General features: G+C 40.6%; 1 protein-coding gene and 3 pseudogenes across 1 annotated transcript in view; 3 read left to right on the top strand and 1 right to left on the bottom strand.

Moving 5' to 3' along the window:
* Nucleotides 1–4,154, top strand: part of LOC123390822 — a 42,766-nt pseudogene extending 38,612 nt beyond the window's left edge.
* Nucleotides 1–21,104, bottom strand: part of KLHL3 (kelch like family member 3) — a 259,630-nt gene that overhangs the window by 176,859 nt on the left and 61,667 nt on the right. The window contains exons 2-3 of the mRNA XM_045075471.1: nucleotides 5,965–6,043; nucleotides 4,829–4,932 (exon numbers count right to left, since the gene is read on the bottom strand). The gene's annotated coding sequence lies outside the window, so the exon portion shown is untranslated. The remainder of the gene's footprint in view (nucleotides 1–4,828; nucleotides 4,933–5,964; nucleotides 6,044–21,104) is intronic.
* Nucleotides 19,297–20,200, top strand: LOC123390821 (annotated as a pseudogene).
* Nucleotides 20,365–21,104, top strand: part of LOC123390820 — a 29,484-nt pseudogene continuing 28,744 nt past the window's right edge.

The following is a 21,104-nucleotide window of genomic DNA, read 5'->3' as shown; positions in this document are numbered from 1 at the left end:
GAATAGGTTATGTGGCAACAATAAATGACAAATATCCCAGTGGCTTATGACCGCAAATGTTTGTTTTGTGCTTTCTGTGTTCACTGTGGGTCAGCACTTCAGCTGATATCTTCTTTCTATGGGACCAAGACTGGCAAGTAAGCCATTATCTGAAACATTAATGCCTGTCACAGGAGAAAGCAAAGAGACTTATGACAAAACACAAAGTAACCCTTAAATCTTCTGAAAGAGGCAATATACATCACTTCTGCTTATTTTGAGTACAATCCTCTTGTAAAAATGGGTACCAAATCCATAAATAATTTTTAAAAAATCACAGCCCATGCTTCTTATTACTAAATATTCAGTTCCCATCCCATCACATACTAAATACTTACCTCCTCCCCAAAAGGGAAGACCCTAGGGTCCCACACAGTTACTGCTCTGAGCTCAAAGTCCAAGATCTCAGATGTGTTCATTTCAATATCAGATCTAGAAGAGGTTCATTTTTTTTTCAAATATATTTATTTATTTGACATCAGGAGGGATTACAATTGGAAGAGAGGCAAACAGAGAGAGGAGGAAAGCAGGCTCCCTGCTGGGCAGGAAGCCCGATATGGGGCTTGATCCCAGGACCCTGAGATCATGACCTGAGCTGAAGGCAGAGGCTTAACCCACTGAGCCACCCAGGTGCCCTAGAAGACGTTCATTTTTAACCTAGATGCCTGTTAACTAATAATCCAAGTTATCTGTTTCACCCCACCCCAATATATATACATGAGAGTAGAACAGGGTCAGGATAATTACAATAAAACTCTCATTTGGAAGGATAAAGATGGAAGACACAATTATAAATCCCAATGGGCAGACAATTACAAGCATTCCTACTCTAGGAAAGTGGAATATTTCTTGAATAGGTCTTGTTTTCTCTAACTAGGAGTGACTCCCTAAAACACGGCTCACCGTGGCCCTCGGTTCTGCCCTCTGGAAAGGTGTTCCTTATCAATTATTATTAGTCACTATGAAGAGAGCCTTGGAAAATATGCCCTGTTTGGGGACTTAGAAGCTTTCTCTACACGTTTCCTTCCCATAGAATTATGGGGCCACCAATTGCAGACTGAATGCAGGCTGATGGTACTTTTGATGAACAATTCTTCCTCAAAAACATACTTGATTTTTTATTTATTTTAATCAGTTCCCTATACTAATAGCCATAGCCATAATTCCTTTATTTAAAAAATATTTTATTTATGGGGGGGCCTGGATGTCTTAGTTATTTGTTTGCCTTCGGCTCAGGTCATGATCCTAGGGTCCTAGGATCCAGCTCTGCATTGGGCTCCCTGCTTAGCAGGGAGTCTGCTTCTCCCTCTCCCTCTGCTCCTTCCCCTCTACTTGTGAGTTCCCTCTTTCTCTCTCTCTCCCTCTCTTTCAAATAATCTTTTTTATTTTTTAATTTGATACAGAGAGACAGTGAGAGAGAGCATGAGAGGGGAGAAGAACACAAGAGGGGAGAAGGTCAGAGGGAGAAGCAGACTCCCCGTGGAGCTGGGAACCTGATGTGGGACTTGATCCCAGGACTCCAGGATCACGACCCTAGCTGAAGGCAGCCACCCAACCAATTGAGCTACCCAGGCACCCTAAATAAATAAATAATCTTAAAAAAAAAAAAAAAAAAAAAACAAAATAGATAGCCAGAAATAGAACTATACATATGTAAACTTGATAAATGACAGAGATGCCACTGAAAAGTAATGAGAGAAAGACTGCCTTTTCAATAAAAATTTCTGGAATAATCAAGTGTCTATGAGAATAAAATGAAATTGTATTTCTAACTTACACCATAAAAATAACAATTTTAAGTAGATTATAAACCTAAATGTGAAAGTCAAAACTGAAAAATTTGGGGGGATAATGGATGATTCAGTCACCTAAGCTTCCTACTCTTGATTTCGGCTCAGGTCATGATTGCAGCATCGTGAAATCGAGCCCCATGTCGGGCTCCATGCTCAGTGCACAGTCTGCTTGGGATTCTCTCTCCCTTTGCCCCTCCCCCTACCATGCATGGGCACATGATCCCTCTCTCTTAAAAAAATAAACCTTAAAAAAAAAAAAAAAAAAGGCTGGGGCGCCTGGGTGGCTCAGTGGGTTGGAGCCTCTGCCTTCAGCTCAGGTCATGACCCCAGGGTCCTGGGATCGAGCCCTGCATCAGGCTCTTTGCTTGGCGGGGAGCCTGCTTCCCCTTCTCTCTCTCTGCCTGCCTCTCTGCCTACTTGTGATCTCTGCCTGTCAAATAAACAAATAAAATCTTTAAAAAAAAAAAAAAAGCTGAAAAGCTTTTAAAAGACTGTACAGCAGAATATCTTCATGACCTCAGAACAGGGAAGAATCTCTTAAGCAAGATGCAAAAAGCAATAAAGATCAAACAGTTCGGGGTGCCTGGGTGGCTCACTGGGTTAAAGCCTCTGCCTTCGGCTCGGGTCGTGATCCCAGAGTTCTGGGATCGAGGCCCTGCATCGGGCTTTCTGCTCAGCAGGGAGCCTGCTTCCTCCTCTCTCTCTGCCTGCCTCTCTGTCTACTTAAGATCTGTGTCTGTGAGTGGTGATGCAACATGGGGGCTTAAGTGGGTAGGAGAAAAATAAATGAAACAAGATGGGATTGGGAGGGAGATAAACCATAAGTGACTCTTAATCTTACAAAACAAACTGAGGGTTGCTGGGGGGAGGGGGGTAAGGAGAAGAGGGGTGGGGTTATGGACACTGGGGAGGATATATGCTTTGTTGAGTGCTGTGAAATGTGTAAACCTGGCGATTCACAGATAAAAATATATTATATGTTTATACAAAATTAAAAGTTAAAAATTAAAAAAAAAGATCTGTGTCTGTGTATTTACTTAAGATCTGTGTCTGTCAAATAAATAAATAAAATCTTTATTTTAAAAAAAGATCAATCAGTTCAACTGCATTAATGTTTGTTGAACTTAGAGGTGAGAAAGAATATAATGAACTGAATCAGAAAATTACAGCAAAGTAAAGGGTTAAAGGGATACACCTAATTGGACTGAAATTCCACAAAGTTGGAAAAAAGGGTGTTCTGAAATGGCAATGGGGAGCTTGAGATACGTAGAAAGATAGGCAAAGCCAATTCTCATAAAGTATAGTAGTTATGTCCTATAAATTTGCCATGAACAGTGAATTAGTGAACACTAGGAAAAACACAAGATTGGATTCTTGTGCACCTCTAGTCATGTTTTTGACAACCAATCAATTCATGACCTTGTTTTGAATTTCTTTTTAAAGATACTTTTGTTCAACTTATGAAGCCAGAAGAGAGGTGTGAGGGATCCAGTGGCCCTTTACTTTCTGAGGTCTTTGGAGGACTTAACACTCCCCAGTTGTCACAGGATTCAGAGACTGACATGGCCCAGCTGGTGGTTAACACAGCTGCTGCTCCTTCAAGTGGGGGCAGCCACAGTATCGGCAGCCCAGCCTAGGACTGAGCTTCTCAATATCTGTATGGATGTCAAGCCCCGCAAGGAAAAGCCAAGGCCAGAGAACAAGCTTCGTAAAAGGAAGAATCCCTGCTGCTTTGCCAACATCACCTGGGAAGCCCAGAAGGGTATTTCCCACCTGTACAGACTGAACTGGGACCACTGCGGACAGACGGCACCTGCTTGCAAACAGTACCTCATCCAGGACACCTACCAGTATGAGTGCTCCTAACCTGGGGCTCTAGGGCCAGCAGGTGAGCCACAGCTGGCACAAAGAGCACGTCTTGATGTGACCCTATTTGAAGAGAGCTGAAGCGGGCTGGGCTGTCTGCACTGCTGGGAAGGCTGCCACACTTCCTAAACCTATGAGAACAACTGTCACAAAGGCCAGGACTGGATGTCAAGATAAAAGTGGTACCCAGTGGGAGCTCCCTGCACCCCTTCCATTTCTCCTTCCCTGCACCTGCCGCTCTGTGCAGTGAGATCTGGAGCCACTCCTACAAACTGAGCAACTACAGCTGAGGCAGTGGCTCCTGCATCCAGATATGGTTTGACCCAGCCCAGGGCAATCCCAACAGGGACGTGGTGAGGTTCTATGCTGAAGCCATGAGTGGGGCTGAGCTCTGCAGGCTTTGGCCTTTCCTTCCTGCTCAGCCTGGCCCTGATGCTGCTCTGGCTGCTCAGCTGAGCTCCTTTTATCTTCTGATACCTGCCCAGCTCTGCCCTATTCAGCTCCATAGCTCCCAGTTACTCACTTCCTGTGCCTGGCCCAGGGCAGAGGTGGGAGCCTCTGACTGACAGTTTGAATAAACCAGACACCCAACATGTAAAAAAACAAAACAAAATAAATAAAGAGACTTCTATTTAAAGATACTTATTTAATACACTCATGCAACAGCAGTATAACTATATAACCGTAACTATAGCAGTCTAAGTATAGCCCCAATGAAGCTTATCTAACACAGACACTTTCTCTGTAAGGCACATTACAGCCTTCTTGCACTTAGAAATACTGGATAGCACTTCAGCCCTACAGATGGGAACTATTTCTTTTTTCAAAGATTTTGTTTATTTATTTGTCAGAGAGAGAGAAAGCACAAGCAGTGGGGAGCTGCAGGAGAGGGAGAAGCAGGCTGAGCAAGGAGCCCAGTGTGGGACTTGATCCCAGGACCATGAGATCATGACCTGAGCTGAAGGCAGGTGCTTAACTGACTGAGCCACACAGGCAACTGATGGAGGACTATATTAAACAGTGAAATCACCAACAAAAAGCATAAAAATGTGGAAAATATGCCACTAAACAGACCACAAAAAGGACACTTAAATACAGTACAAGAGCTGAAAGAGAGTCAGAATCGTTACCTTGTTCAACCTCAGCTGGAAATGTGCTCGTCAGGTGATACCAATTTTTCACCACTCCACACCTGCCCATGAACGGCCACTAAAGCAGGGTACTGACTGGGGGGCTACAAATAAATCTTAGTAAGTAAGGGAATTCATAAACATGGCATCTTTGAGAATCAACTGAATATACACAATCTGTGAGAAGGACCATGTGAAGTTCTGAATGAAGTGGGCGAGAGGGTGTAGGAGAGGAACCGTGCCTGCGAGACCTTGCTTTGCGATGAATACCCAAGGATGAAGGCAACAAAAGGAATATTTGGAATTAACTGACCCCAACATTTCAAATAAAATTCTAGTGAAAGTTCTTTTGGAGGTTTTCATGCTTTGACACATTTGTCTGCCATACCATCACAGTACACTGATTAGGCCTGGATATGAGGGTATAACCAACATGTCCAGATATCACTGTCCCAGACTGTCACTTCCCTAGGATAATTCCTAGAAATGAATGTGGGCTAATATTGAGTCACAAATGAGGGTATTGATGATAATGTGACACTGTTTGTAATAGGGGCACAACATTTGTTAAATGATGTTTTATCCATAAGTTATTATTATTATTATCATGTGTCTTTTAAAGATTTCCTGGCTTACATTACCAATTCCCACCTCTACCTCTACCCTCCCTCACAAAACCAGATCAGCCGTCATCAAAGAGAGGTAAGAGAAGGTGAGATCTGATCCTAAGACAGGTATAAAAGTGAGCCACCAGCTCAGAGTTCCTATAGAGTAAAGAGGATCACACTGCTCCCGAGTAAAACTTCTCCCTAAAACTGGGGTTGGGAGGAACTTGTCTGGAAGGGAGGGATACAGAGATACAAAATAAAGTTGGAGAGGTATTTAATCCATATACCTTGACAAAATTTAGCATGCAGAGCTATGATTTTTACTAAAAAAAATAAGTTGACTAAAACATGACTAAAAGACCAGGTTGACTAAAAGTTGACAAAATATCAAAGACCACTGAATTTAAGTATTATTACATATGTCTGGGTTTAATGTTGATAAGCGGGCAATGTATGGATAAATAATGAAAATAAAGACACACATGATGCATAAATTATGATGTGTTCTAAAAAATTTATTTCTCTTACCTTAATTTCATCAAAATCACTAGTTATGTTGTTATAAATAAGCCTTTCTCATGCTCTGTGTCACATTGCCAGTAAGGATCTAAAGGATTAAAAATAAAATAAAACTTATTCAAAGTATACAAAATTTGAACATACTATCCTCAAAATATATTTATTAATTGTGCAAAATCAAAAACTAAAATTGTTTTTTTCAAGATTTAATTATTTATTTGAGAGAGAGAATAAACAGGAGGGACAGAGGGAGAGAATCTCAAGCAGACTTAACGCTGAGCATGGAGCTGGGCACAGGGCTCTCCACCTCACAACCCTGAGATCATGACCTAAGCCAAAACCAGGAATGGGAAACTTAACCAACTGTACCACCCAGGAGCCCCTAAAATTATTTTTTATATCTGTTTTCAAATGTAATCTTTTTTCTAAACTTCCAAAAATTACTTATAAAATTAAAAGGCAATATACAAATTATAATTAACAAATACCAATTTAAATAAAATTATAACAAAGTTAAATTTTTTATGTAATTTGTTAAAAACTTATTAAAACTCTATTATGTATTTTTCAAAAATAGAACTACTCACAAGTCTATCAAGGCTCATTTATTGCTAATGTCAACCATAGGCATCACATATATTTTATCTGGACTCTCATACATAAAGTTTAAAAGTAATATGAATTGCTTAATATTGCAGAATATCCCTCAGCTACCATGGACCACTGTTTAAAATATTAACCTAATTTTTTAAAAAAAATTTTATGTATTTATTTGACAGAGAGAGAGAGAGAGAGATCACAAGTAGGCAGAGAGAGAGGAAGGGAAGCAGGCTGCTGCCTAGCAGAGAGCCTGATGTGGGGCTCGATCCCAGGACCCTGGGATCATGACCTGAGCCAAAGGCAGAGGCTTTAACCCACTGAGCCACCCAGGTGCCCCTTAACTTAATTTTTAAGTAGAAACACAAACTGGAATAGAAAGAGAAACAAGAATAAAGATGGTTAGCAGTACTGGAAAGTGATTAATTCATTATACAGGAATTTATTACACTCAGGCTAAGTTAATTAGTCTGTCCTTTCACCTACAAGGTTCCGCAATTACATATCCTCTCTACACGTCAAAGCAGTGTCCATAACCACCATCAATAGCCCATAACCTTCATGACATTTGTTTCCAGGGCTTCAGGGTCAGTAACAAGGCCAAGTGTGTCTGGGACCTGAAAGGTGTTTGTCACTAGAGTAAATGTTTGGATGACAAGTTGCTCTACCAGCATTGAGTGTTAGATCTGAAATGACACTACTTTTTTAAAGTTTGCGATATCTGGGTCCTCTACACACAAGATCCGGGGCAGAGGCCCCTCTTGCTTAGGTCCTCAGAGAATACTATCAGTGTCAGGGAGTCAACAGGTCATCTAGGATCTACTGAAATCAAAAGAAAAAATAATTACTTCAAGCACATAATCATAATGAGAGAGCAGTTAACAGGGAGTCCTCTACGGAGGTAAAGACAGCTGCAGCAGGGTGGGAAACAAAATAAGGAAGCCTTTCTTCATCAGGCTTCTGTTATAATACAGTCTTAACACAAATAACTGGGACTCCGAGTTTAGATGCCCCTTTTATTTTTCATGATACTCCTCAATTTTTATTTCCCCTAAGTTGGTAAAAGTATGGGTCAGAGAATCACCTACTATATTAATTAATGTTTATCAAGATATAAAGACAATAAAACCTGTTTTATGACTAAAAATAAAATATATAACATAATGAGAGTATAAATATCAAGGCTAGAGGGCTCTAGAAAGATGGGAGAAGTCCGAGGCTTAGTTCTTTCTTTGGCTCCTTTGATCAGCTTCAATGCCTGCTGTCCAAGGCTATTAGTCTATAAACTAGCTTTTGCAAGTAAAACAATGAATTTTAACTGAGGCAAACAAAACCATAATGCTCACTAAATCTTCATCACCAATAAGGACAAGTTTATACCAAATATTCTCTTAAAAATTAAAACAAAAACAATTCTGGTTTCATCATTTCTCAATCTCTCGCACTCACTCTACTCTTTTGTGGAAAGGGGTGTGGGAATAAAAAACAATTAACTCTGCCCTTAATCTGGATCATATACTTCTACTAAGAAATACTATAGGAAATAATAATATAAACTACCACTTACTAAATATCTATTATGTGACAAAATAATCCAGCCAGATAGATGGTAATGTTCACCTTATAGAAAAGGACTCAAAAGCTCAGAGAGAAGCTCAAGGTGACTCAGCTAGGGAACATGGGAGAATCTGGGTTCAGAGTCAGGTCTGTCCAATTCAAACTGCTTTATCTTCACCAATATCACAGACAACTAAGATCTCTTAGTATCTACCAACCCTGTGGACATTGTTAGTTTTTGCCAGTATTCTACATAAGAAAAGATGTTTGTTTTTCAGCAAGCCTTACACTCTTCCAAAGTTTGCTACTCTGTAAACTTCAAGTATAAACAGGTAAGTAATTAGCAGAATATTACTAAAAAGTAACTGGGAAAATAAGAGGGATGTTCCTTGAACCACTCTGACTACATCTGCTCTTCAAATTCCTGCAGAAGAGGAGACTGGCTTCCATTTCTGTCATGGACATCCCACCCCCTGCCATGTACTCCAACCATCCAGTGACCTGGCAGTGTTCTGTAAAAAGCAGATACATAATATCAAGGTGCTAACCACTTGGGTATTTTGAGTTTCAGGCACTGGGTAAGGAAACAGAATTGATTTGCATGACTTAGCTTTAAAATTTGGGGCTCCAGTGGGAGAAGGTACTTGCCAATGACATATCCGATAAACGGATATGTATCCAAAATACATAAAGAACTTATAAAACTCAACACCCAAGAAACAAATAATCTGGTTTAAAAATGGGCAGAAGACATGAACAGACATCCCTCCAAAGAAGACATCCAGATGACAAACAGACATATGAAAAGATGCTCATCATCACTCACCATCAGGGAAATGCAAATCAAAACTGCAATGAGCTATCACCTCACACCTAGCTAAAATCACCTAGCTATCACCTCACACCTAGCTAAAATCACCAACACAAGAAACAACAGATGTTGGTGAGGATGTGGTGAAAAAGGATCATTCATGCTGTTGATCAACTCATCAACTCACTGTTGGTAGGAATGCAAAATGGTACAGTCACTATGGAAAACAATATGGATGTGCCTTAAAAAGTTAAAAACAGGGCAACCTTTTCAGGTCCCCTACCTCTTTGGGAGCTTTGTACTATTACTTCACTACCGCTCAATAAACCTTGTTTTGCTGCCCACCACCCTGTTTGGTCTACCTCTTCATTCTTCAAAGCGGGTGACCAAGAACCCTACCAGCACTAAAGGAGAAGGAAATCCTGTAACACTGCCAGCCTCCATAGTTGCTGGAGCTAATCCTTTATATTATACCTCTTAATATACATATGTATTATATATTTACTAAACATGTGCTATATATATAATATACAAATGGCTCTGTTTCTATGGAGAACTCTGATTCATACAGAGTTCAGTGTCCTTTACCTATGAGAAATATATATTCCTGGTTGTTTCTGAGATTGTAGCAACGAATACCTTCTTTCAATTTCTTTTTTACTTTGTCTTCTCTGGTTTTGGCCTTTCTTTCCACTAGATTGTGGTTTGAAAAAAAAAAAAAAAAGTTAAAAACAGAACTACCCTATGATCCAGCAATCACATTACTGGGTATTTAGCCAAAGAATACAAAAACACTAATTTAAAGGGATACATGCACCCCTATGTTTATTGCAGCATTATTGACAATGGCCAAATTACAGAAGCAGCCCCAGTGTCATCAACTGATGAATGGATGAAGAGGGTGTAGTGTACATATATTCAGTGGAATATTACTCAGCCCTACAAAAGAATGCAATCTTGCCATTTGCTGTGACATGGATGGAGCTAGAGAATACGATGCTAAGTGAAAGTGTCATCAGAGAAAGACAAATACCATATGATTTTAGTCATGTGGAATTTAAGAAACAAAACAAATGAGCAAAGGGGAAAAGAAGAGAAAGAGAGACAAATCAAGAAAGAGACTCTTAATTGTACTGAATAAATTGAAGGACAGGGGAGTGCGGGGATGAGCAAAACAGGTGATGGGGATTAAGGTGTGCACTTGTCCTGATGAGAACCACGTGAGGTACGGAACTGCTGAATCACTAGACTGTACACCTGAAACTAATATAACACTGTATGCTAACTAATGAATTAAAAATTTAAAGAATAAACATTTTTTAAAAGCTGGGGCTCCATCACTAAATCTTTGAGTTACGAAATAATTTCAGAATGTTGCCAGTCTATCCACTATGCTATGCCAAAAACATCTTCAACCACACTTAATATTCTAAAATTTTGTTTCTTGGGGTGACTGGGTGGTCCAGTTGGTTGGGCATCAATCGGCCTTCACCTCAGGTCATGCTCCTGGAGTCCCAGGATCGAGTCCTGCATCAGGCTTCCTGCACAGTGGGAAGCCTGCTTCTCCCTTTGACCTTCCCCCTTCTTGTGCTCTCTCTCTCTCAAATAAATAAATAAAATCCTTTTTTTTTTTTTTTTTATCTTCTTTCTCAGGAGCCTGGGTGGCTCAGTGAGTTAAGCGTCTGCCTTCAGCCCAGGTTATGATCCTAGGCTCCTGGATCGAGTGCTATGTCAGGCTTTCTGCTTAGTGGGGAGTCTGCTTCTCCCTCTCCCCCTGCTCCTCCCTCCTGTTGTGCTTGTTCCCACTGTCTCTCCCTCAAATAAATAAAATATTTTTTAAATGAAAAAAAAAATACCCTTGTTTCTCAAAAGCCTTCCAACACTCTCACTATAAGGAAATACTCATTTTACTTTAATCTCCCTTTTTCAGTCTTTTGTAACAATGAGGAATAGCTGCCTTCCTGCAATTTCTTAAATACAGGAGAGGGCTTTTCAGCCCCCACTTCGAGTTCAGCAGTACATGTGCTATCGTTTCAAAGTGGTTCATGAAAATCTTATATAATAACCCACATTTTCAGGGCACCCTGGGTGGCTCAGTTGTTAAGCCTCTGCCTTCAGCTCAGGTCATGATCCCATGTGGGACTAAGTCCTGCACTGGGCTCCCTGCTCAGCAGGAAGCCTGCTTCTCCCTCTCCCACTCCCACGCCCCCAGCTTGTGTTTTCTCTCTCTCTCTCTCTCGATCCCTCTCTGTAATAAATAAATAAAATCATTTTAAAAAACCCCATATTTTCTGGGGAACTTGGGGTTAATTTTAATCTTAAAGGTATTTTATTAATCTCATAAATTATAGCAAAATCAGAACCAAAATCTATCTTTTAACTTAGAGTAAATTCTCTAAGAACAACCATTCATGTTTACTAATAATTTGCCAGGAAATTTTAAAACAAATGTCTGCTTTTGGCACAACTAATTTTTCAAAACTATAAAAATATATATGCCACAAAATACCACAGGTTTTAGGACACACTCCACACACACACACACATCTCCACAAGCTGACAGAAAGTGACATTTCTAACACATCCTTTAAAACACTCCATCTAAAGAACCTAGATGTCATCAACAGATGAATGGATAAAGAAGATGTGTGTGTGTATATATATATATACAATGGAATACTATGCGGCCTTCAAAAGAAATGAAATCTTGCCATTTGTGACGACACAGATGGAACTAGAGGGTATCATGCTGAGCGAAATAAGTCCATCAGAGAAAGACCATTATCATATGATCTCCCTGATACGAAGTTGAGAGGCAAAGTTGGGGTTTGGGGGGTAGGAAAAGAATAAATGAAACAAGATGGGATCGGGAGGGAGACAAACCATAAGAGACTCTTAATCTCACAAAACAAACTGAGGGTTGCCGGTGGGGAGGGGACTAGGGAGAGGGTGCTGGCATTATTGACCTTGGGGAAGGTAGGTGCTATGAAGTGTGTAAACCTGGCGATTCACAGACCTGTACCCCTGGGACTAATAATAACATTATATGTTAATTAAAAAATTATTTTTAAAAATAATAATAAATAAATAAAATGCTCCATCTAATGTCACTGCTACTGCTGAGATTTCTGACTCCTCCTTTCTGCCTTTTCACTGGCCTTCAGATCCTACTAGATTCCAGAGCTGGATATTCTGTGCGGTGATTTCAACTCTAGGAGCAGCTTGTGAAATGAAGCCATTCATTGTGCAGTAGACAAATAAGCCAAGAAGGGGGCGGGAGTGTTAGGCTTGGAGAGGTGGCTCATACAGCATCTTGTGACAGAGAAACAAACACAGAAAACTAACCAAAGAAATGAAGAAGGAAAACCTGTACAAGATGAAAAGAACAGCAATAGCACTAGAAATTTCCAACAGGTAAGAAACTGGGAAACAAACTTCTAAAAGGCTAAAGAAAAATCTTGCAAATGTGTTTCTCAAATGTTCATTTCATGTTAATCCAGTTTTAAAATGTGAAGATCAATAAAAATGAGAATTGTCGTGCTTTCAGGCCTAATTATACCAAATGTCTTCTTGCTTATGTGATCCTACAAACAATCCCACAGCTTTAGAATGCACCACTGTAAGAAAATTATCAAAAGAAACCATCAAATGGTAGTACTGGTACGATGTAGTTTCAATTGCTTTTTGTTTATGAGTTTGTAAATAAATTTAAGAATCTGGTATACATACTTTCATTGGCATAGTGTAGCTCTCCTTTCTTGATATATGTAATACACTGTTATTTTAAAGAATCAAAAAACTCAACATCCCTATAATGACAAACTCAGTCATTAATCGTCACAGAAAATTAAAGTCAATTCAGACAATCTGTGTTGGTTTGACTTTTTTTTTAAGACTTATTTATTTGACAGAGAGAGATCAGAAGTAGGCAGAGCGGCAGCATCAAGAGGGGGAAGCAGGCTCCCTGCTGAGCAGAGATTTCAACCCCCCCCCACATGCAGGGCTGAATCCCAGGACCCCAAGATCATGACCAGAGCTGAAGGCAGGGGCTTAACCCACTGAGCCACCCAGGTGCACCTGTGTTGGTTTGATTTTAAAAGTAACTGCCAGAGGACCTGAGTGGCTTAGTGGGTTACTCGAATGCTTTCAGCTAAGGTCATGATTCCGTAGCCCTGGGATCAAGTCCCACACTGGGCTCCCAGCTCCATTGGGAGTCTGCTTCTTCCTCTGACCTTCTCCCCTCTCATGCTCTCTCTCTCTCTCTCTCAAATAAATAAATAAAATCTTTAAAAAAAAAAATAAAAGCAACTGCTAGGTTTTGGGAAATGAAATGTGTACATTTTCCAGTAACACTTTATATGGACTCAGGCAATTGTCAAGTTCCAGGAAAAGCAGATAAACCATCTCCAGCAGAGAAAATCAAAATACATGTAATGAATGAATAGGTGAGTCAAATGTTATCCCCAAATCTTAAAACAGCACACACAGTTCTACAATAAACAGACGTGGAATTTTATTTATTTATTTATTTATTTATTTATTTATTGGAATGGGTCAAATAGAAGTTTGCATAGTATAGAATAACCAGGCCAATTATTATTTTTAATTTTCTTAAATATTTCATTTATTCATTTGAAAGAAAGAAAGCTAGCAAGAGAGCACAAGCAGGGGGAGCAGCAGAGGGAGAGGGAGAAGCGGACTACCCACTGAGCAGGGAGCCCGATGACCGGGGGCTTGATCCCAATATTTTGGGGACCACCACCAGAGCTGAAAACAGATGCTTAATGTTTGACTGAGCCACCTACGTGCCTCCCAATTATACTTTTTAATAAGGCTATGAAAGAGTAGGCATTTGTTTCTTGATGCTTCTTGTGGTTGGTTAATACAGTACTTTGTTCTTAGGGAAAGCTCTAAGATGTGTCTTTACAGACCTTCTAGTTTTACTTGTCTTCATGGAACACAAATGATTAATTTGATTGATTTCCTTTAAAATTAAATAACCAGTAAACTAGAAATACTGCTTTAGGTATGGCTTAGAAAGTAGAAGTCTTCCTCCTGACTCTGCCACCAACTATGCAACCATAAGCAAGTCTCTGGGTCTTGGTTGCCATGTTTTTAAATCAAAATTAAAGTATCATTCCTATCTAGAGTTCATGACTGCTAGAGAGATCAAGTAAGACAGCCCACCTTGTCAACACTTAAATTCTTGAATAAATTAACGAATGAGATAGTATTTTAAATTTGTCAAGCCCTAAAAAATGCAAGATGTTGTTTGGACAATCTGTATTCCTAAAGGTTTAAAGAAAAGGAGAAAGAGTTCTATGGGGGCATGCTCGCAGTGTGGCCCTGATCTATTCTGGGAACCCCACATGAACACTTGTGTGTGCAGGTGTGTGCAAAACTTCACTTTGCCCGAGGCCACAGACTCCCTGAAGTTATATTAAGGAAACTGTTTATAATATAAAATAATCAGAAAATGTTCTACTCATTTACTTTTAAAATTAAAAACAAGAATGGCAGAAATGTATTCAAGAAATATAAAATAGGGGCACCTGGGTAGCTCAGTTGGTTAAGTGTCCAACTCTTGATCTCAGCTCAGGTCTTGATCTCAAGGTCATGAACTCAAGCCCCACAGTGAGCTCCATGTTGAGCAGGAAGGCGACAAAAAGGAAGGAAGGAAGGAAGCAGGAAGGGAGGGAAGGAGGGCGGGAGGGAGAAAGGAATGAAGGAACAAAGGAAGGAAGGAAGAAACAAGGGGCATCTGTGTGGCTCAGTCATTAAGCATCTGCCTTTGGCTCAGGTCATGATCTCAGGGTCCTGGGACGAGCACCGCATCAGGAGGAAGCCTGCTTCTCTCTCTCCCACTCGCCCTGCCAGTGTTCCTCTCTCTCTCGCTGTGTCTCTCTCTGCCAAATAAATAATTAAAAATCTTGAAACACACAAACACAAGAAAACCCCTCCTTTGAAAAATTAAAAAAAGGAAGAGAAAGAAAAGAAAAAAAATAAATATAAAACGGGAGGCAGCAGAAAATAATGGAAAGAGCATTGAAATTTTGAGAGCCAGAAGACTTGGGCTCTGGTCCCTATTCTGCCAGTAATGAATTGCAAAATGGCAAACAACAAGTGTCAAAGGAGAGGGGTCTATTAGAATACCTGTAGCATCTTTTCCAGGTCAAGAAATGAAATATAACAGAGAGTCTAAAATATGCCTCAATTATTCCGTTATGAACAATTAAGGGAAACGGGGAAACAGAGAAGACAATGAATGCGCGAGGCATCACAAGAGGAAGACAATGAAAGATAAGGAGAAAGCACAGAGGCCAAGGGGGAAGTCACACACAAATTCTGCGCCCTAACACCCACCAAAAAATAAGAGTTGTATGAAGAGAGAAAAAGAGAAGGATGCCTCTGTGGTTCAGTCAGTTAAGCATCTGCTCTCAGCTTTCCTGGGATCAAGTCCTGCATGGGCTCCTTGCTCAGTGGAGAGCTTGCTTCTGCCCTTGCCTGTTGTTCTCCCTGCTTGTGCTCACCCTCTTGCTCGCTCTCTCTCTGGCAATAAATAAGTAAAATCTTTTTTTAAAATTTGCAGAAAATTTTTTAAAAAATAAAAAAGGACACGCTAATTTTTTTAAAATTTTAAAAAGATTTTATTAATTTACTTGAGAGAGTGAGAGAGAGAGCATGAGAGCAGAGAGGGTCAGAGAAAGGTCTGAATAGCAGGGAGCCCAATATAGGACTCGATCCCAGGACTCCAGGATCATGACCTGAGCCAAAGGCAGTCGCTTAACCCACTGAGCCACCCAGGGATCCCATACATGCTAATTTTTTTAAAAAATCAGATACAGAAATAAAGGTACATAGAGATACTTCAGCAGAATAATGCTCTTATTTTGTTCATCCTAAAACCTTTATACACAAAACTATCAAGACTGTGTAATGTTGTACCTCTGCATGAAAAGGCATACATGGAGCCAGTTCAAGGCACGTGCTTCACAAACCAATTTTAGTATATGTGCTGCCGAAGCGAGCACCGTGCTTCACAAACCAAATACAGTCAAGTTGCAGGGTGAAGATTAATCTTCTCTGTCTGTGTAGAGGGCAATGGATAATGTAATTCCAGCACTCCCCTTTGAATTCCTCCCAGATGAGGCCCATCTGATCTTCTTCCGACTTTTCTGAGCTTCAAGCCTCTATAGGAACTTATAGACTAGGAAGGTAATTTGCACTTTGCTACTAATCAACACAGAGGAGACGGACCTCTACTCTGCTTCAGACCAGACCAGCTGTTGCAGGGTGGTAAGTAATCCCCATACACTCAGCCCGCACAACCCAGATCAGCCAGAACAGGCAACACACAGGTTCCCAGTGTGTATTCCCATCTATCTTACCAATCTGCTAGGCCCTCTAAAAAACTGTATGAATTTCCACATGGGTAAAGAAAAAACTGCTATTCAGACCTTTCTCTGAAGGATTCATAGGAAGCTCTCCTTTCCTGTGGACAATAAGAACTGGGAAGAAAACAAGCACAAGATTTTGCTGGTCTTGTCTGGCATTAGACCTTTCTGTGGTTTAGTTTCCGTCAATGAAATGAAAATAACAATCCTACCTCCTTCTGGCAAATGTGGTATTGGAGGAATAAATTGTACATGCAGTGGATAGGAAAGCACTGACAGCTTTCTGGAGGATGGGGGTTAGACCAATTCCGTCCGAAACATTCAACACATGTAACAGCAACAATAATGAGCCTGTGGATTTGTATAATGTGTAACAGTTAATAGGATGTTTTAAATACATTATTTCATTAGCCCTTGAACCAAGATGTGTGCAATGGGGAGGCCATTTGTTTGTTTCATTTGGCGGATGAAAAAACTGAGGCCCAGAAAAGCCTAGTAACTTGCCTAAGATCAAAGACCTTGTTAGTTAGCAGCAGAACGTGTCTCCAAAAGAAGTCCAGCACTCACTCCAGCAGATGTGTACCTGTGTATGAAGTCATTGCCTACTCCCTTTTTGTGCCTTTCCTCCTCCAAGTAAATCTTGCTTAGGAGAAGGTATCTTAATCAAAGCTTTCCGGTCTCATTTACAGTTGTAGCCCACTGACTGTCATAAAGAGCTTAAATCTGTTTTCACATTCCCCTTCAGGCAATATTTGTGAACTCTAGGTCTGCAGAACCCCTGAATCATGCAAGCCTTAAACCATGTCAGCGCCATTGTTGATCAATTTCACTCTCTCTACTTGTCACCACATCATATCTGAGCCATACATAGATCAGTTCCTTGGGTCTTTCTTTACAAAATACACTGTCTCAGTCAACAGTTGCTATGCATCTATGACATTTTCCCGGTGTTCCTCCTCAAAATATCTATTGCTAAAACCATGACAGATATAACAAGTATTTTTAAGTTGCTTTCTTTCCAATAAGAATCTGCTAAGACTTGAAACTTGAACAGGATGTGCAGGGTAATTTCAAACAGCAAACAAACATCTGTTCTCTTTTTTTTCCTACTGCTCAGCTTCCTTTATCACACAGTTATTTATGTTATCTTCCTCAAATTCCTAAAGAATAAATCAAGATGGAGGGTATTTTTTTCCCTTTGCCTTCTTGCAGCGTGTCCTCTCTGGGCCAGAAATCTCAGCACTTAAAATGGTGGGGAGTTCATCATAACTGTTGTATATTCTGGTCTGAATAATTCTCCTGAATACAACCACTCTAGGCCACACTGAGCCACAGGATCAGGGCTCCCCTTTCGTCTGGAAGCCAGAGAAAGGGACCCAGAGGAAGTGAGAATTGGAAGAATGCATCAAAAATAAAGTTAGTTCTGAGGAGCAGCTCACTAGGCAATGGCTTCCTCGCCTGAATCTCCAGAATCTGAACATCATATCCAGAAACTCCCTGTGCAGAGTATGGCTTCAGTCCCAGAGAGTACAACTAGTGCAAAGAGGAGACAGCATATGCTACTCCAAAGCAGGCATGACTATGATTCTAGCCTCCAGACTAAAGGCTATAGACTAGCTCGGGGCAGTGGAGATGACAAATTTTATTCAGGACATAAATACTGAACACTACCCTATGGGCTCCACATTGGGGCTAACAGACAAATTCAGTCGCATAATCTAATTTAATCCTCACAACTCAGACACTGTTTATCCCCATTCTACAGATAAGAAAACTGAGCAGGAAGAGGCATTTGATGGCTCAGTGAGTTAAGCATCTGACTCTTGGTTTCAGTTCAGATCTTGATCTCAGGGTCATGAGTTCAAGCCCTACACTGGGCTCTACATTGGGCAAAGAGACTACTTTAAAAACAACAACAACAACACAACAACAACATCAACAACAACTAAGCAGGAAGGGTAATGACTTGTGTCAAAGTCATACAGACCTCAAAAATTGATGCTCCCATTGAAACTCAACTTCAAACCAAACATGGTACTCTGGCCTCCACAGCGGGCGTACACATACATACACATAGACACACACACACAAAGCACAGGAGGTGACAGAAATGGAAACATATCTGGGCAACCTTATATACTTAACTGAAAGCTATCACATCCCCTTCCTTATTAGCTCTAAAGACTATACTGCTGGGACAAAGAGAGTACCCTGAGATGAGAGAAGAGCAAGGAGAGGGAGACCCATCTCTCTAGGTCCTCACAGGGACCCTGTTCCACAATAGACCTGTTCAGGTGGTTAAGACTTTACACTAATATTCTGGGTTCTCTTTAATTTTTTAGGATTTCAGGCCGATACTCAAGTCACAGGTGCATTTCCAATGAGCACAGATAAAGATCATAGAAGATTAAACCCTACTAATTATTAACTGGAAGCCTCAGAATCGAAGTGCTTCCCAAGAATTGATGGCCAGAATAAGCTTAGAAATGCTTTCCTTAGAACACTAACATAATGGAACTTTCTCTAAACTACCCAGCATTTAATAAAACCAATGCTAGAAAGCAACAACTCTGCATTTCTCTACGTTGAGGTTCACTGACCCCCTTGTCTAGCCTTGCTCCTATTCCTCATAGTCTATACTGTGGTCTGAAGAGTGGGCCTTTTTGGAAACCTTTCTCTCATCATTATAATCTTTAAGAAGCAGAGAGAAGGGGTACCTGGGTGGCTCAGTGGTTAAAGCCTCTGCCTTCAGCTCGGGTCACAGTCTCAGGGTCCTGGGATGGAGGCCCACATTGGGCTCTCTGCTCGGCGGGGAGCCTGCTTCCCCCTCTCTCTCTGCCTGCCTCTCAGCCTACTTGTGATCTCTCTCTCTGTCAAATAAATAAATAAAAATACTTAAAAAAAAAAAAAAGAAGCAGAGAGAAGCTCAGAATATCACTAATATACTGACTACCAATGTCTCTTCCTCTGACATCTTGGTATATGCCCTGTGTATACTTTCCACTGTCATCCACACTCATGGGCCCCTGGATATTTGGGGATACCATGTGCAAACTCAGCTCTTATGTGCAGAGTGTCTCCACCTCTGTCCATAATACTCAGTTGTGTTAATTGCTGTTGAAAAGTTTCCGTTGGCATGCCTGAGTGGCTCAGGGGGTTAAGCATCCAACACTTGATTTCAGCTCAGGTCATGATCCCAGGGTCATGGGATCGAGCCTCGCATCAGGTACCCCGCTGAGCATGGGCAGAGTCTACATGATGTTCTCTCTCTGCCCTTACTATCTCTCTCTCAAAAAGTAAACAAATCTTTATTTTTTCACATTTATTTTTTTAATTGAAATTCAATAAGCCAACATATTAAATAAGTCATGGAAAAAAAAAAAAAAAGAAAGTTTTCAGCTGGCTGCAAACCCCTATGGCTGGAAACACAGTGTATTGTACCTCGTGCCTACTGGGGTTATTACATTGATCTGGCTGTTTCCTCTTCTACTGTCTATGCCCTTCTTCCTGCACCCACCAATGAGCCTTTCCAGAGCCTCTCTTTCCCTGGTGACCTCTACACCCATGATGCGGCCTGCACAGAGATCTGGCCCACCAAAAACGAAGTGGCCCATCTTTACCACCTTCGTGTTTATGGTCCAGTACGGTGCCCCTCTGAGCTTCAACATCATCTGCTACTCGAAGACTCTTACCTACCTCCACAGGAGAAGTGAGAAGGAAAACAGCACTAGGGAACCTGAGAGCCAGCTCAATGAGAACAAGGGGATCAACACAATGTTGATCTCCACTGTAGTGACCTTGGGAGACTGCGGGCTGCCCCTGAACACTCTCTGTGTTATTTTTGACTAACGTCATGAGGTGCCGATGGGCTGTCACCATGATCTGATATTTGTAATTTGCCACTTGATTGCTAGTATTTCCACATGCATAAATCCTTTATCTTATGGTTTTCTCAACAAAAATTTCCAGAATGACCTAGAAGTGCTTATTTACCATTGCTGGTGCTTTGTACACCTCAGGACACATAGAGAAAATGCGGCCATCTCCACTATGCACAAAGCTGACTCCAAGGGATCATTAAGGTTGGCTCTGGCATCAACAGGGATATGAAAGTTATTAGCAATGGCAAAGATGTTCCTGAATGAAAGATTGAGAGGTAATGTCTAGTTATAGGGCAGAATGCACAAAAATGAAGCCAGAACCAAAAAAAGAGAGCAACTTTACACTACTGAGTTTTGGTTTAGGCCAGACCCCGTCTATGCCATTTATCTGCCCAAAACACACACACAAGCACACACATATAGACACACAGACACACAAACCTCTTCTCCTAAGAGATTAACTGTTAATAACTCAAGCTAGCTATCATTTAGGGCAAAGAATAGCAGTGAGAAAGCCACAGAGGCAGACAGCACTGTTGGCTGAGGACCAAGTTTCCCAGATGTTGTTATTCAATGAAACACCCACAAAAGTTATTACTGACAATATGCCTAGTGAAAGCACTGCTATCCCACTTTAGGGTTAAAGAAACTTCTTTTTCATATTTGGGAACTGTAACTTTCAATCAAGTAACCATTCAATTAATTAGAAAGGCAGAAAGCCCTCATCATAATTTATTAATTATCCAACAAAATAAGTTTGGACTGAAAGTTGAAGGAATAAATTTTAACTTCACATTAAAACTAAGTATTGTAATTACCTCCCATGCTTGAATCCAATTCTCTAGTTTATGGTGACAGTACATTTTCTTTACTAACAATGCTATTAGCACCACTAGAAATAACCACAAA

This window comes from Mustela putorius, unplaced genomic scaffold, assembly GCF_011764305.1.
Source record: "Mustela putorius furo isolate JIRA1106 unplaced genomic scaffold, ASM1176430v1.1 tig00000145_pilon_pilon_pilon, whole genome shotgun sequence".
In the NCBI taxonomy this organism is placed as follows: domain Eukaryota; kingdom Metazoa; phylum Chordata; class Mammalia; order Carnivora; family Mustelidae; genus Mustela; species Mustela putorius.
The sequence above is the reverse complement of the archived record's forward strand: the minus strand, read 5'-3'. Positions and strand labels throughout refer to the sequence as shown.